The sequence below is a fragment of the Strongylocentrotus purpuratus genome, unplaced genomic scaffold, assembly GCF_000002235.5.
Source record: "Strongylocentrotus purpuratus isolate Spur 01 unplaced genomic scaffold, Spur_5.0 spur5_scaffold_13, whole genome shotgun sequence".
NCBI classification, from domain to species: domain Eukaryota; kingdom Metazoa; phylum Echinodermata; class Echinoidea; order Camarodonta; family Strongylocentrotidae; genus Strongylocentrotus; species Strongylocentrotus purpuratus.
The window spans coordinates 6,831,642-6,846,742 of NW_022145598.1; the positions used below are offsets into that span (position 1 = coordinate 6,831,642).

General features: G+C 38.0%; 1 long non-coding RNA gene across 1 annotated transcript; it reads right to left on the minus strand.

Annotated features, from left to right (window-relative positions):
- Positions 1-9,207: 9,207 nt before the first annotated feature.
- On the minus strand, positions 9,208-12,042 carry LOC115922962. The gene is made up of 3 exons (XR_004063699.1): positions 11,704-12,042; positions 10,470-10,585; positions 9,208-9,317 (listed from the first exon to the last, which is right to left on the minus strand). It is a non-coding gene; the product is annotated as an uncharacterized LOC115922962 (long non-coding RNA).
- Positions 12,043-15,101: the final 3,059 nt, after the last annotated feature.

The following is a 15,101-nucleotide window of genomic DNA, read 5'->3' on the forward strand; positions in this document are numbered from 1 at the left end:
CGAACGTACCTCAGGACAAGTGACCTCATAGAAAAACATCTGGTTCCTACTCCTGTCCGACAAGACCCAGTCCCCACCCTAGGAACACCCGTTGCTGCCCACTGCCCAGCCCACCCTAGACAGCACAGCCACCAGCCTGGACACTAACCAGCAGCCAGACACTCATCCGTCACCCACCACCCAGTGCGCTGCTCAGTCTACCCAAGACACAATAGCAGCCAGCCTAGACACAAACCAGGCAGGCCCTCCCCTGCCATCTCTACACACAAGGACTTCCTGCCACAACTCACGTCAACGTAGAAGCACCGGTAGCTCGAACAGTAACCAGCCCAGCACTCTCCCACCGCCACCATACACAAAGACTTCCTGCCACGATTTACGCCCACGTAACAGTACCTCATCCGCATAGTGCAACCTCTCCTGGCACTGCCAACCTCCCTGGTCTGCTTATCTCCTCCAAGTTTGTACACCCACTACTTTAATATACTCAGCACCCCCAATTCGCCCATTCACTCCTGATGATGAACAGTCAATTGAACGTCGCGGATCGATCTCTTTTCACATTTATAACTTGGTTGACCAGTCTTTTCAAGTCTCCTCTCACGAAAGAATATACCTCTCTCAGTTTCTCTAACTCTATACAATAAAAGGTAGCGTATTTGCCAGCGATATAAGGCCGCAGTGTTTTTGGAAGAAAAAATATCAGAAATTTGGGGTGCGGCCTTTACACTACAACAAAATTCAGCGGTCAAAACATCACATCCATTTGCACATATGGGACTATAAACGGTAGAAATGACTAGACAACTGTACAGGACAATTCTAGAATAACTCCACACAACTTACCAACAATTTTATGTTGCATAATATATAGTTAACATGAAGACAAAAAAAAAAGGCATAACTTATTTTTTTCTATTAAAATCTGCCGATAGATCTAGATCTAAGTCCGTACCATTGCATCGCCAAAAAATAAAATAAGGGACAGGCCGTTACTTACGGAGCTAGCTGCTGCGCAACGCAACTGCGCAGGTCGAAAAACGCCTTTCCGGATTACAACGCACATCGAGGTAGGCGTATTGTAGGATACCAAATCTGCGTGCCATACCGTACTAGCTTAAAAGTCGATGAAGATCTGTTAAATTATGATCATTTTCGAGGTAAACTTCATGTAAATTTATAAGGATATTGATGAATTTGGTATCAGTTTGTAAAAAAAAAAGAGTGTTCTACAAGAAAATTACGATCATTTTGTTTGGTCCGTTTTTTTTTTTTTTTCCCCTCTACGCAAGCCTTTTATTAAGTCAAAGCAGACCGGGAGCCAAATATCTGAAAAAGCGGCTCCCGGTCCTTATTTTTTTTAGAGAACCGGGAGCCGTTTTCCAGGACCAGGAGCCGTTTCCAAAATTGATGAAAATATGTACCGTATTCTTTTAAATTATTTGTTAAACGTTACCTTTTATTTATACATACGGTAGTTTAATTTCTAGTTTAAATTTTGAGCACTCTAATATTAAATCACTCATACCTTAGATAAATCTGTCATTTGTAGTTGTTGTAGTTCATGTTTAATACTATTTTCATGCCGTTAAATGTCAAAAATTTAAAAATGTTGGGAAAGGGGGAATTAAATTATTTCTATAAAAAAAATATTTAAGAAAAACCAGATCTATAATGACAATGCAGAGCTTCCAACCTGTCGCTTTCAAAAAAACATATTATTCAGCTTGAAAAAACATATTTTAGGTGAAAAAAAAAGATTATGCCTGTTTTACGTTTTTGTTATTTTCCCTATAAAATGCTATTGCATTCATGTTTCTTTGAATAAAAACGCATTCAATCATTGAGAACGGCCGACCTGTCACTTAAAAAAAAAAAAAAAAAAAAAAAAAAAAAATTATAATAATAATAATTAGAAAATTATAAAAAAAAGATTTGTTAAATATATTTACCTATTTTATCAGAAAAGTCCATTATTCAAAACATCACAGAATTTTAGTCAATGAGTACGAGGGCCGCTGAATCAAGGCAAGTCTGGAGTTGCAATCAACTTTGTACATAAAGTCAATGCATCAGCAGATCCGGTGTTTTGATTTTCATTTGCCTTTTTGAAGATACCATTACATTCGAAGGGCATGCGATAGGCCAAAAAACTGGTAACAAAATCGCTGATTTCTTGATTTTTAGCGCTATTTTGATGAAACTGTTTCTTAAAACTGGGCTTAACCCCCGTAAGCTTTGGAAATATGGCTCCAATTCCGCATTTTTGACAGCAAAATTTGGCTTTTGGGTTGGATTTTTGGAAGTTACATCGAGACTTTCTTGTACTAACACTGTGTGTGTACTGCAGTACAGCACTGATGTCATTTGTGTGTGTATGCATGGCCTGGGCTGGGGAAATGCGCTCGTCTTTGAGTGGTGTACATCCCATGTATTGTGTGCTCCGTTCTCCGCTAGGAGTAGGAAATAGCGGCCGCTCGTATTCGTGCTGCAATTGTTTCTGGGCAATTGTTTCTGGGCAATTGTTTCTGGGCGATTTTAATTAGGATTCTCATTATAATGATTTGTTAGGGTTCATTCTGTCCACGTTTAACTTGTATCAAGTAAGTTTTTGTCACATTTGTGAACATTTAGTGCTAGACATGTGGAAGTTTATGAAACAGAAAATGTTAATTCTCCCAGACCGGGCGCCAGAAATAAAAAATGAACGGCGCCCGGTACTCAATTTCCCCGTCTTACCGGGCGCCAAAAGTCAGGGACCGTAGGGTAAAAATCGCCCGGCGCCCGGTTAATAAAAGGCTTGCCTCTACGAAATGTCAAAGTTGGGAGTGCGGCCTTATCGCCGGCAAATATGGTAGTCTTCTGTGGGACAAAACCAAAACAATAATTCTCTCTCACTCTCCATCCCTTTTCAACCCAAGTCCATATTAGGAGATTAATATAAAATGGAATAACTGAATAGGTTAATGATATGTTTATTTTGCCACGTCTATTATTGCTGTGTCATATCTTTCTAAACGTACTATGGAATTTTATTTTAACTGTTCTGTATAAACGTTATGCTTTTCGAGAGGCTAAACCTAATAAAAGTGTGGCTCAAAAAGTATGCTGACGAGGTAATGGTGCAGAAACATGCACCAAATCTGAGAGGGATCATTAGCCATCTATACTATGGCTGATTTGTTCAAGGATGTAAGAAAAACAACAGAAATCACAGATATTTGCATTAAAGGTAGCAAAGTGCCATAGAAAGCTGGCCATCTTAATTTTCCAGACCAACTCCAACAAAGCTGTATGGTCAGGAAAGGTTAGGTTAGTTTTAAAAGGTCAGGTTGGGCTAGGTTACGTTTAAAACATGTGTCAAAATATATATTACAATATATACATGTTTCAATCTTTCAACTTTCAAGTCACTTACCTTGTGACTAACTAATATACCTTAAGTTTTAAATTATTTAAAAGAAGCTTTGGTTGGGGCGACCGCGGAGAAAGAAGATCCTCGGCTACTATAATTACAATTCTGCAATCAAAATTAATGATCCACTAAGGTGATCGAAGAAAAAAGTTACCGCATGGATAACAGCATTATCTTTTCTGAGAGTTCACATTGACGAAAAGGTTTGCGACCTCGATGTTGGATCAGGACATCATAAGAATGCAGAAGCTTTTGAGGATTGGTCTGTTCGACCGTTAAAGTCCTTTCATGATCTGAGTTCAGACCGGCGAGAGCCAGGTCAGTTTCTATCTACGTTAAGATCTCTCTTAGTGCAAAAGGACCAGAGAGAAAGTATGCAGCAAAAAAAACATGCAACTAAGACGATGATTATTGTCTACTAATCACAAAGACATCGGGAAACGTTATTACATTGTTGGAGCCTGATCTGGCATGGTAGGAACAGCTATGCTGAGTATAATTATCCATGCGGAATTGGCGCAACCTGGTTCTCTACTAAAAGTAGCCAGATCCACAAAGTAGTCGTTACCACACATGCACTGGTCAAGATCTAATTCATGGTAATGCCAATAATGATTGAAGGATTTGGGAATTGACTTGTTCCACTCCATAATGATCGGTGTACCATGCAGATATGGCTTTCCCCCGATGAAAATTATAGGTTTTGACTTATTCCTCCTTCTTTTATCTTACTTTATCTTACTTTTAGCTTCTGCAGGGTTATTAAAAGAGAGGAGCAGGGACTGGATGATGTATTTACCACCCCCCCCCCTCCCTCTTTCTTGTAAAATATAGCGCATGCCGGGGGATCTGCTGACCTCCCGGTGCCTCTTCTATTTTGGCCTCAATTCAATTTATAACAATAATATACGAACACCAGGGATATCTTTTGACCGTCTTCCCTTGTTTGTTTGTCAGGTCTGTCTGTCTCCGTTACTCCTTCTATCTCTTCCAGTGTTGGCAGGGGCGATTACCATGCTTCTCACAGACAAAAACATAAACACAACTTTCTTTGATCTAGCAGGGGGAGGGGATCCAATCCTATTCCAGCACTTATTCTGGTTTGTTGGCCATCCAGAAGTGTACATTCTTAGCTTACCAGGAATTGGTATGATTTTACACGTTATATATAGCTCATCACTCTGGAAAGCGAGAACCCTTTGGATACCTCGGGATGGTCTATGCCATGATTGTAATTGGAGTATTAGATTTCCTTGTCTATATGCCCATCATATATTTACAGTGGAAATAGATGTCGACAGGGATTAAGGTTTTCAGATGAATGGCAATGCTCCAGGGGTCTAACCTACAATGAGAAACTCTGTGGGCCTCATGGTTTGTATTCTCATTTACATTAGGAGGACTTACAGGTATTGTTCTTGCCAATTCCTCCTTTGACGTTGTTCTTCATGATACCTACTACATAGTGGCTCACTTTCACTATGTTCTTTCAATAGGAGCTGTATTTGCAATCTTTGCTGGGTTCACTCACTGACTCCCATTATTCTCTGGCTATACAGCCTACACACACTATGGGGGATATAGGTCCATTCTTGTTAATGCTTGTTGGGAGTGATATCCCTCGACACTTTATAGGGCTGGCTGGGATGCCTCGGCGATACTCAAGACTACCCAGACGCTTATACACTTTGGAACACTGTCTCCTTGATTGGGTCAATCATCTCTGTGGTAGCGATGCTATTTTATCCTTTTCTTAATTTGAGAATCCCTCGCCTCTCAACGGAAAGGGATCACCCCAGATTTCGCACGTCTCACTTGGGCGATGTACAATATACCTCATTTCCCCCTGCTGATCACCACACCTTCAATGAAACACCTTCTACAATAATTATTGTAAAGTACACATCATTTAAGGAGTTATCTTAAGAAGAACCTCTGATTTCAGTTTAGAAAGTTTTGGTTCAAGCCTAAAACTTTTAAAAATCACCCTGCTTTAAACTAAAGCTAATCAAGGGTCGGTATTCTTATAAGTATTGAGCAACTAAGTTTTCAAAGGTATTAAATGGTACGGATTATATAACAATTGGCATGAACCTATGATTCGCCCTCCATATCTCGGCGCATTGTCCATATAAAAATAGTCCTGTTCGGGCCACAAAGAATGTAGTCTGATCAAGTTGTCCTGCATGGGACTGCGTCCATCTTCACTCCAAGAGGGAACAGCTCAGGAGTGCAAGACGTCTGCAGAGGAAACTAGAACTCATATGGGCTTAAATAAGGGGTTTTATATTGAGAGGACCAGTTGGTTAACTTCCAATAAACGAAGATTACCTAAAGTAATGTCTGAGGTCGGTACCATACAAGAGGCAAACTGTAGGACTAATTTGTAGTCCGTGTATTAAAATCTTGATCCATCATTGTTTTTCCTCATTTGAATTTTTGTATTAATTACCTTGTTATTTGTTATTAAACAGCTCACCATCATCCAGCAATTCAAACCAATCATCTTTAACTATAAGGCAGACTATACAGCTTGACAATGACTGTAACAGCAAGAATTTGGGGTCAGTTTTTTCCAGAGACCTTATTTTTTATTCTTATGAACATATTTTCCATGGTGTTCGGCATATCTTGACTTGTATTTGTTTACCCTAAAAATGGGCCCCTCTCGATTCCAGTCCATTTGACTTAGTTTTCGAGAGAACACATTAGAACTGATCTTACAGAAAACAAGATCCCAAACTATACACCTTGGGCAGGCTCATAACAACAGGGTGTTAATAATATTTTTTTCTGTTAGTGTTTTAGGCCAGTCTAGAGCTACAAGCCACATATATCCTTGACTTACAGACTGGGATTTCCACCTTGCATTTAACAGGCGTCTGAGTCACTAAGTTTTGCAGGGAGCACCAAGTGCTCTAATACCTTTGACGGTGTGAATATAGGCACTTAGTCTATTCCCGCAACCTATAGCTGTGGGCCAACGACTTGCTGCTAACCTTAAAACAGGGCATTTGTTAATCTTTCTTTCGACAGCTATATGATTGCTCTCCTCTAGCTTAATGATTAGCATACCAATCTTTGCTATTTTTGTCTTGCTATTCGTACTAGAGATACTAGGAGTAGCCTACATTCAAGCATATGTAATTACTGCTCCAGTCTATTTCTTCCTACAACAAAACATTTAAGTTACCATTCATCAACACCCATATCATTTAGTAGACCAAAGCCCAGCATGGCCCTTAAAGAGAAGGTTGAGTTCTGGGAAGAGGTAAAAAATAATTTGTGAGCGTTATCATTGTTATTATGCAAGGGTGGAAGAACATCAGATTAAACATGTTCCCTGAAAATTAAGCATGGCTCTTCAAATACCTTTAGATTCTAAATATGACATGAAACATCGTAAAAATCGGGGGGGGGGGGGGTAGGTTTTTTTCGACATGTGCTCGTGTAATCCCATACACATCATTCTGTGTACAGTGCTTGTAATTTTGCCAAGATTTGGCCAAATTTCTTATCATTTTGATGATTCCAGAACCTTGCAATACACACGAATACTCAATACTAGATGATCAACCTTTTCTGATAGATTCCACACCGTTCCATTACAATGCAATCACATGACCAGAACTCAACTTTATCTTTAACAGGAGCAATTAGTGGCTTAATGATGACTTCAGGACTAGTTCTATGATTCCACACCCAAATACTTATTCTTCACTTTAGGACTTGTATTGCTCATGACCACAATGATTAATTGATGACGAGATATACTTCGAGAAAGTACCTTCCAGGGAAGGCACACTGCTACTGTAGAAAAAGGACTGCAATACGGCATGATCCTATTTACAATGTCCGTAGTTTGTTTCTTTTTTACCTTCTTTTGAGCTTTAAATTTCTTCAATAGGAGATTGGCCGCATTCATCGAAATAGGGATGGCATATGGCCTCCTACGTGAATAACGCCTTTAAATCCCGGTTGTTAAAAACTACCGTCCGTCTTTCTTTCGGGAGTTACCATAACATGATCCCACCACAGGATTCTAGCAGGGAATTGGACTGAATCCCTTCCTGACATTACCGAGGGCTCAGTAATTTAGTGATAATAGCCTAGATATTAACGGTTATTTCGCTAGATCAAATATTCTCTTCTTAAAGTAAAATTATACAAAAAGCCAAAATAACAAGATTTTTTCCATTCTTTATCCTCCTAGTACATTTAGGTATCATTTTCATTTGAATCTCTGCATGCATGACTGAACATCAGACATTCTTTACAAGACTGCCAGATCTCACTTGCGCCAAGTTACTGAGTTTTGATTTTTAATCAAGATCGCTGAATGTTAAGTGGCATAACCATGATAATCTGTCCCTTTAGTACACATTCACTACCACCATCATGTCATCATCATTGTCATCATCTTAATCTTCATTATCATTATCATCTTCATTATCATCATCATCATCATCATCATGACGCACATCCGCTAATACGCACCAAAAGGACAGCGGCCACTCAACTTTCCGTACGAAAAGAAGAATTCCCAACAAAAATAACAGTTTGGGTGCGCCTTGATAGGAATGGAATGCTCATTTGTGTGTGTGTGTGCGTGTGTGCGTTAGGGTGTGCGCGTGTGTGAGCATGTGTGTGTGTTTTGTTGTCTGTCTGGCAGTCTTTGTTCAAAAGACTATTTTATTCCTCACCCAGCATGCAACTTGGCGCAAGTGAGATCTGGCAGTCTTGTAACGAATGTCTGATGTTCAGTCAGTCATGTACTGGGAGGATATCTCTATCATGACATATCATGAAGCCCACTATTAAATATTCATACTTCAAACAATACAACTTTTAAAAAGTGGGACATTTTTCTGACTCACTCTGTATGATACAATTATCAGATCTCGTGCTTCATAGGTTGAATACGGTGAAAAAAAATACAAGGTATTTCATTAATTTGGAAAAGAGAAACCAAAGGCAAAGGATAATTGATGACGATGGAAAAAACGGACGTCAAGTAGAGATATCCTGTTCGCGGCCAAAAAATAGTTTGATAAAGTTTACTCATCGTGTCTTCCGCCTTCTCTGGATATCAATAATTTCTTGTCGAATACTATAGAATGTCCCAAACTTTCAGATGATTTGCAGAAAAAATGTGATGTTCTTATATCTTTACAAGAATGTACTGATGCACTCAAAACTATGAATAACAAGAGTCTGGGTACTGATGGTTTTCCGGTCAAATTTTACAAATTCTTTTTAACAAATTTTTAATGATTTCGGCATCTTCATGCTTAGCAGCGTTGATTTTTTGTTTAAGTGAAAGCTTCTTTCACAACCACCTGTATAGAAAGACCACCTGTCTATAATGCCCACATGACATTGGAATGTGTACTCAAGGAACCTGATAGGGGTTCTTTTTCATATTTTACAAATTCTTTTTTTAATGATTTCGGTATCTTCATGGTTAGCAGCTTTGATTTTTTGTTTAAACGTGGTATATGTCACTCGAACAAAGAAGGGGGATTATCCATTTTACCCAAAGAAGGGCAAGGACCCTATATATTTTGAGTAATACAACCACCTGTATAGAAAGACCACCTGTCTATAATGACCGCATTTTCGGTTTCCTTGAAAAGCGTTTGACATTGGAATGTGAACTCAAGGAACCTGTACATGAAGACTGCCTGCCTTGAGTGGTCTTTACACAAATGTTTCCCTTTAAATTGCTTAATTGTCTTTTTAAGCTAATTAACTGTTAAGTCTGACGAGACTTTGTCAGTACTTACAATGCTGCCGGCAATAGTCCCGGTATTCTAGCCGTTCTTTAGCATTCCTAGAGCATTGGGGCCCTTTTGCCGTTCTGGCCATGCACCTTGTCCTGATCCGGCGGTGCTGGATATCGCTGAAGAGGAAATGAATAGAGAAACATTGAAAATAATACAGACATTTATAACACACAACATATTCACCCAGATTACTTAGATACATTTTGCTTTCATTACATTATACCTGGTAAAAAATCAACCACACATTTGGTCCTCCTCTTGTTTACTGCTACATTAATGTGGTACTCGTATCACTTTGCAGTCGTTCCCCTATCTGCTATGCAGTGGATCACATACACGTCCCTTTGACACAGTGATGAGGGCCAAGGAGCTCTGAGTTTAAACTTAATGAAGCACCAGGATTCTAGCTTAGACCAGTTGATATTCTAGCTGTCCTCCCGGTGGAATTTTCCACCAGGACAGATCTTTTGCTCTTACCATTATTAATTTTACTTTTTTTTCTCAAATGGATGCTGCAAATCTAAAAATCCCTATTGTGGCACTTTTGTCACTACGCAGTGGGGTCCATTGTGCCAAGGAGTGGTCCACGTATCCACCACGCATTTGGTCCCCCTCTTGTTACTGCTACATTAATGTGGTACTCGTATCACTTTGCAGTCGTTCCCCTATCTGCTATGCAGTGGATCACATACACGTCCCTTTGACACAGTGATGAGTTTAAATTTTACTTTTTTTTCCCAAATGGATGCTGCACAGCTCAGATGTTGAAACTGGTCATCATCTTGCATTACATAATTTACACAGATTTGCGAAAAGTCCAGTTTGAATCATGCCAAGGTATACCAGGCAGATTTTCAGAATTCTTATGGGGGCTCTTTTAGTCCTGATAGGGGTTCTTTTTCATATTTTACAAATTCTTTTTTTAATGATTTCGGTATCTTCATGGTTAGCAGCTTTGATATTTTGTTTAAACGTGGTATATGTCACTCGAACAAAGAAGGGGAATTATCCATTTTACCCAAAGAAGGGCAAGGACCCTATATATTTTGAGTAATACAACCACCTGTATAGAAAGACCAACTGTCTATAATGACCGCATTTTCGGTTTCCTTGAAAAGCGTTTGACATTGGAATGTGAATTCTAGGAACCTGTACATGAAGACTGCCTGCCTTGAGTGGTCTTTATACAAATGTTTCCCTTTAAATTGCTTAATTGTCTTTTTAAGCTAATTAACTGTTAAGTCTGACGAGACTTTGTCAGTACTTACGATGCAGCCGGCAATAGTCCCGGTATTCTAGCCGTTCTTTAGCATTCCTCGAGCATTGGGGCCCTTTTGCCGTTCTGGCCATGCACCTTGTCCTGATCCGGCGGTGCTGGATATCGCTGAAGAGGAAATGAATGGAGAAACATTGAAAATAATACAGACATTTATAACTCACAACATATTCACCTAGATTACTTAGATACATTTTGCTTTCATTGGTCCTCCTCTTGTTTACTGCTACATTAATGTGGTACTCGTATCACTTTGCAGTCGTTCCCCTATCTGCTATGCAGTGGATCACATACACGTCCCTTTGACACAGTGATGAGGGCCAAGGAGCTCTGAGTTTAAACTTAATGAGGCACCAGGATTCTGGCTTAGACCAGTTGATATTCTAGCTGTCCTCCCGGTGGAATTTTCCACCAGGACAGATCTTTTGCTCTTACCATTATTAATTTTACTTTTTTTTCTCAAATGGATGCTGCAAATCTAAAAATCCCTATTGTGGCACTTTTGTCACTACGCAGTGGGGTCCATTGTGCCAAGGAGTGGTCCACGTATCCACCACGCATTTGGTCCCCCTCTTGTTACTGCTACATTAATGTGGTACTCGTATCACTTTGCAGTCGTTCCCCTATCTGCTATGCAGTGGATCACATACACGTCCCTTTGACACAGTGATGAGTTTAAATTTTACTTTTTTTTCCCAAATGGATGCTGCACAGCTCAGATATTGAAACTGGTCATCATCTTGCATTACATAATTTACACAGATTTGCGAAAAGTCCAGTTTGAATCATGCCAAAGTATACCAGGCAGATTTTCAGAATTCTTATGGGGGCTCTTTTAGTCCTGATAGGGGTTCTTTTTCATATTTTATAAATTCTTTTTTTAATGATTTCGGTATCTTCATGGTTAGCAGCTTTGATATTTTGTTTAAACGTGGTATATGTCACTCGAACAAAGAAGGGGAATTATCCATTTTACCCAAAGAAGGGCAAGGACCCTATATATTTTGAGTAATACAACCACCTGTATAGAAAGACCAAGTGTCTATAATGACCGCATTTTCGGTTTCCTTGAAAAGCGTTTGACATTGGAATGTGAACTCAAGGAACCTGTACATGAAGACTGCCTGCCTTGAGTGGTCTTTATACAAATGTTTCCCTTTAAATTGCTTAATTGTCTTTATAAGCTAATTAACTGTTAAGTCTGACGAGACTTTGTCAGTACTTACAATGCTGCCGGCAATAGTCCCGGTATTCTAGCCGTTCTTTAGCATTCCTAGAGCATTGGGGCCCTTTTGCCGTTCTGGCCATGCACCTTGTCCTGATCCGGCGGTGCTGGATATCGCTGAAGAGGAAATGAATAGAGAAACATTGAAAATAATACAGACATTTATAACACACAACATATTCACCCAGATTACTTAGATACATTTTGCTTTCATTACATCATACATGGTAAAAAATCAACCACACATTTGGTCCCCCTCTTGTTTACTGCTACATTAATGTGGTACTCGTATCACTTTGCAGTCGTTCCCCTATCTGCTATGCAGTGGATCACATACACGTCCCTTTGACACAGTGATGAGGGCCAAGGAGCTCTGAGTTTAAACTTAATGAGGCACCAGGATTCTGGCTTAGACCAGTTGATATTCTGTCCTCTCGGTGGAATCTTCCACCAGGACAGATCTTTTGCTCTTACCATTGTTAATTTTACTTTTTTTTCTCAAATGGATGCTGCAAATCTAAAAATCCCTATTGCGGTACTTTTGTCACTACGCAGTGAGGTCCATTGTGCCAAGGAGTGGTCCACGTATCCACCACGCATTTGGTCCCCCTCTTGTTACTGCTACATTAATGTGGTACTCGTATCACTTTGCAGTCGTTCCCCTATCTGCTATGCAGTGGATCACATACACGTCCCTTTGACACAGTGATGAGTTTAAATTTTACTTTTTTTTTCCCCAAATGGATGCTGCACAGCTCAGATATTGAAACTGGTCATCATCTTGCATTACATAATTTACACAGATCTGCGAAAAGTCCAGTTTGAATCATGCCAAAGTATACCAGGCAGATGTATAGAAAGACCACCTGTCTATAATGACTGCATTTTCGGTTTCCTTGAAAAGCATTTGACATTGGAATGTGTACTCAAGGAACCTGTACATGAAGACTCCCATCCTTGACTTGTCTTTTTAAGCTAATTAACTGTGTTAAGTCTGACGAGACTTTGTCAGTACTTATAACACGACGAGGGGCACAAATGGAGTGATTTTGTGCGGGACCATATTTTATGTTTACCGGTAACCCTTTTTTGGTCCCTCCCGCTCCTTATATTTGTCATTATAGTGAACTACTTGCCATGGGCCTCAGGCCAAATAATAAGGAAGAAAAACATTTGTAGTTAAAATGTTAATTTAATGTATTTTTTAATGTGATTACTTTGTTTGCATTTTGCAGAATAAAGAGAGCAATCTTATATTTAGAAAATTTATTGTTTAATTCCTTTGAAATATCTTTGCTATATCTCCAATTACATTTTATATTTGGAAAATGTGTATTCCTTAATTGCATCATGATTATAATCTTTAATTTCATTAGATACGTTGTGATCAATCAAGCACAAATTGCACACTGTAGCATAATTTATGAGCTCCCCTCTCATTTACTCTGTATATAAAAGTTCATTAACTTTTATTTAAATGTCAGTATATATATATAGAGGACAATAGATTTTTTCCATAAAAGGGGTTGTATAAAAACATGTTTGCTATACATTGCTTTTATTATAACGAGCAGGCTGAAAATTTTCTTGAGGGAAAGTACAAATTTCTGTTTGTTATTAAATTTTGTACATATTCTGATTTGTTATCGAATTAACTTTCACTGGCTTGTTCCTTTCATTTTCCTGCTCCTATTAAAACTAGCTTCATATCAGGGTAGAATTCACCTTTAAAAACATATTTGGATAACTTGACACCATCTGCACACTATATCACTTGATCAAGGCCCATGAGTTCAGAGTACATTTGTCAATTGAAGAAAAAAAATGCATGGTGATAAGAACAAACATCTGTTCTTACAGTATAAACATGTTTTCAGATAAAAAGGTCTAGAATTTTATTCCATTATACTTAATTATTAAACACCATTTGGCAAATTCTGTATACATCCATTTACTTTATTGATATATTTTTGTAAAGATGTTATGTGAGTTTAATTTTCATACTTTCGTGGACATAAATTGCAACTCCACTTCCTTGCCCGTTACGGTCCGTATATGAATCAAATCATGAGTTATTTTAATTTTTGTATCCTGAATTCTATCGTCCAATCTAGTTTCATTGAGAGCAAAAATAAGAATGTTATTTTGTGTAATATGTATTTAATTTCCTCAATGTTTTAAAATATGATTACGACATTCAGTTGAGCACAATTAAAACCATTTTCATTTTCATTAGGCAAAACAATTCATAGCATCTCTGTACCAAGTCCAAGGTGCTATACTTTTTTTCTGTCTAGGCCTACTTTATTGTCATTGTCGCGTGTATCTGAGTGTTTATGTCCATTAAATTGTTATTTGTTTTATTGACCGATCATTTACATGTATGTTTGAGCAAATTCTGATTAAAAATAAGAAGGTAAAGAATTGTTTACGTTGTGATCAATCAAGCACAAATTGGCAACACTGTAGCATAATTTATGCGCTCCCCTCCCATTTACTCTGTATATAAAAGTTCATTATCTTTCATTTAAATGTCAGTATATATATATATATAGATGAAAATAGATTTTTTCCATAAAAGGGGTTGTATAAAAACATGTTTGCTATACATTGCTTTTATTATAATGAGCAGGCTGAAATTTTTCTTGAGGAAAAGTACAAATTTCTGTCTTGTTTTTAAATTTTGTACATATTCTGATTTGTTATCGAATTAACTTTCACTGGCTTGTTCCTTTCATTTTCCTGCTCCTATTAAAACTAGCTTCATATCAGGGTAGAATTCACCTTTAAAAACATATTTGGATAACTTGACACCATCTGCACACTATATCACTTGATCAAGGCCCATGAGTTCAGAGTATATATGTCAATTGAAGAAAAAAAATGCATGGTGATAAAAACAAACATCTGTTCTTACAGTATAAACATGTTTTCAGATAAAAAGGTCTAGAATTTTATTCCATTATACTTAATTTTAAACACCATTTGGCAAATTCTGTATACATCCATTTACTTTATTGATATATTTTTGTAAAGATGTTATGTGAGTTTAATTTTCAGACTTTCGTGGACATAAATTGCAACTCCATTTCCTTGCCCGTTACGGTCCGTATATGAATCAAATTACAAGTTATTTTAATTTTTGTATCCTGAATTCTATCGTCCAATCTAGTTTCATTGAGAGCAAAAATAAGAATGTTATTTTTGCGTAATATGTATTTTATTTCTTCAATGTTTTAAAATATGATTACGACATTCAGTTGAGCACAATTAAAACCATTTTCATTTTCATTCGGCAAAAAAATTCATAGCATCTGTGTACCAAGTCCAAGGTGCTATACTTTTTTTCTGTCTAGGCCTACTTCATTGTCGCATGTATCCGAGTGTTTATGTCCATTA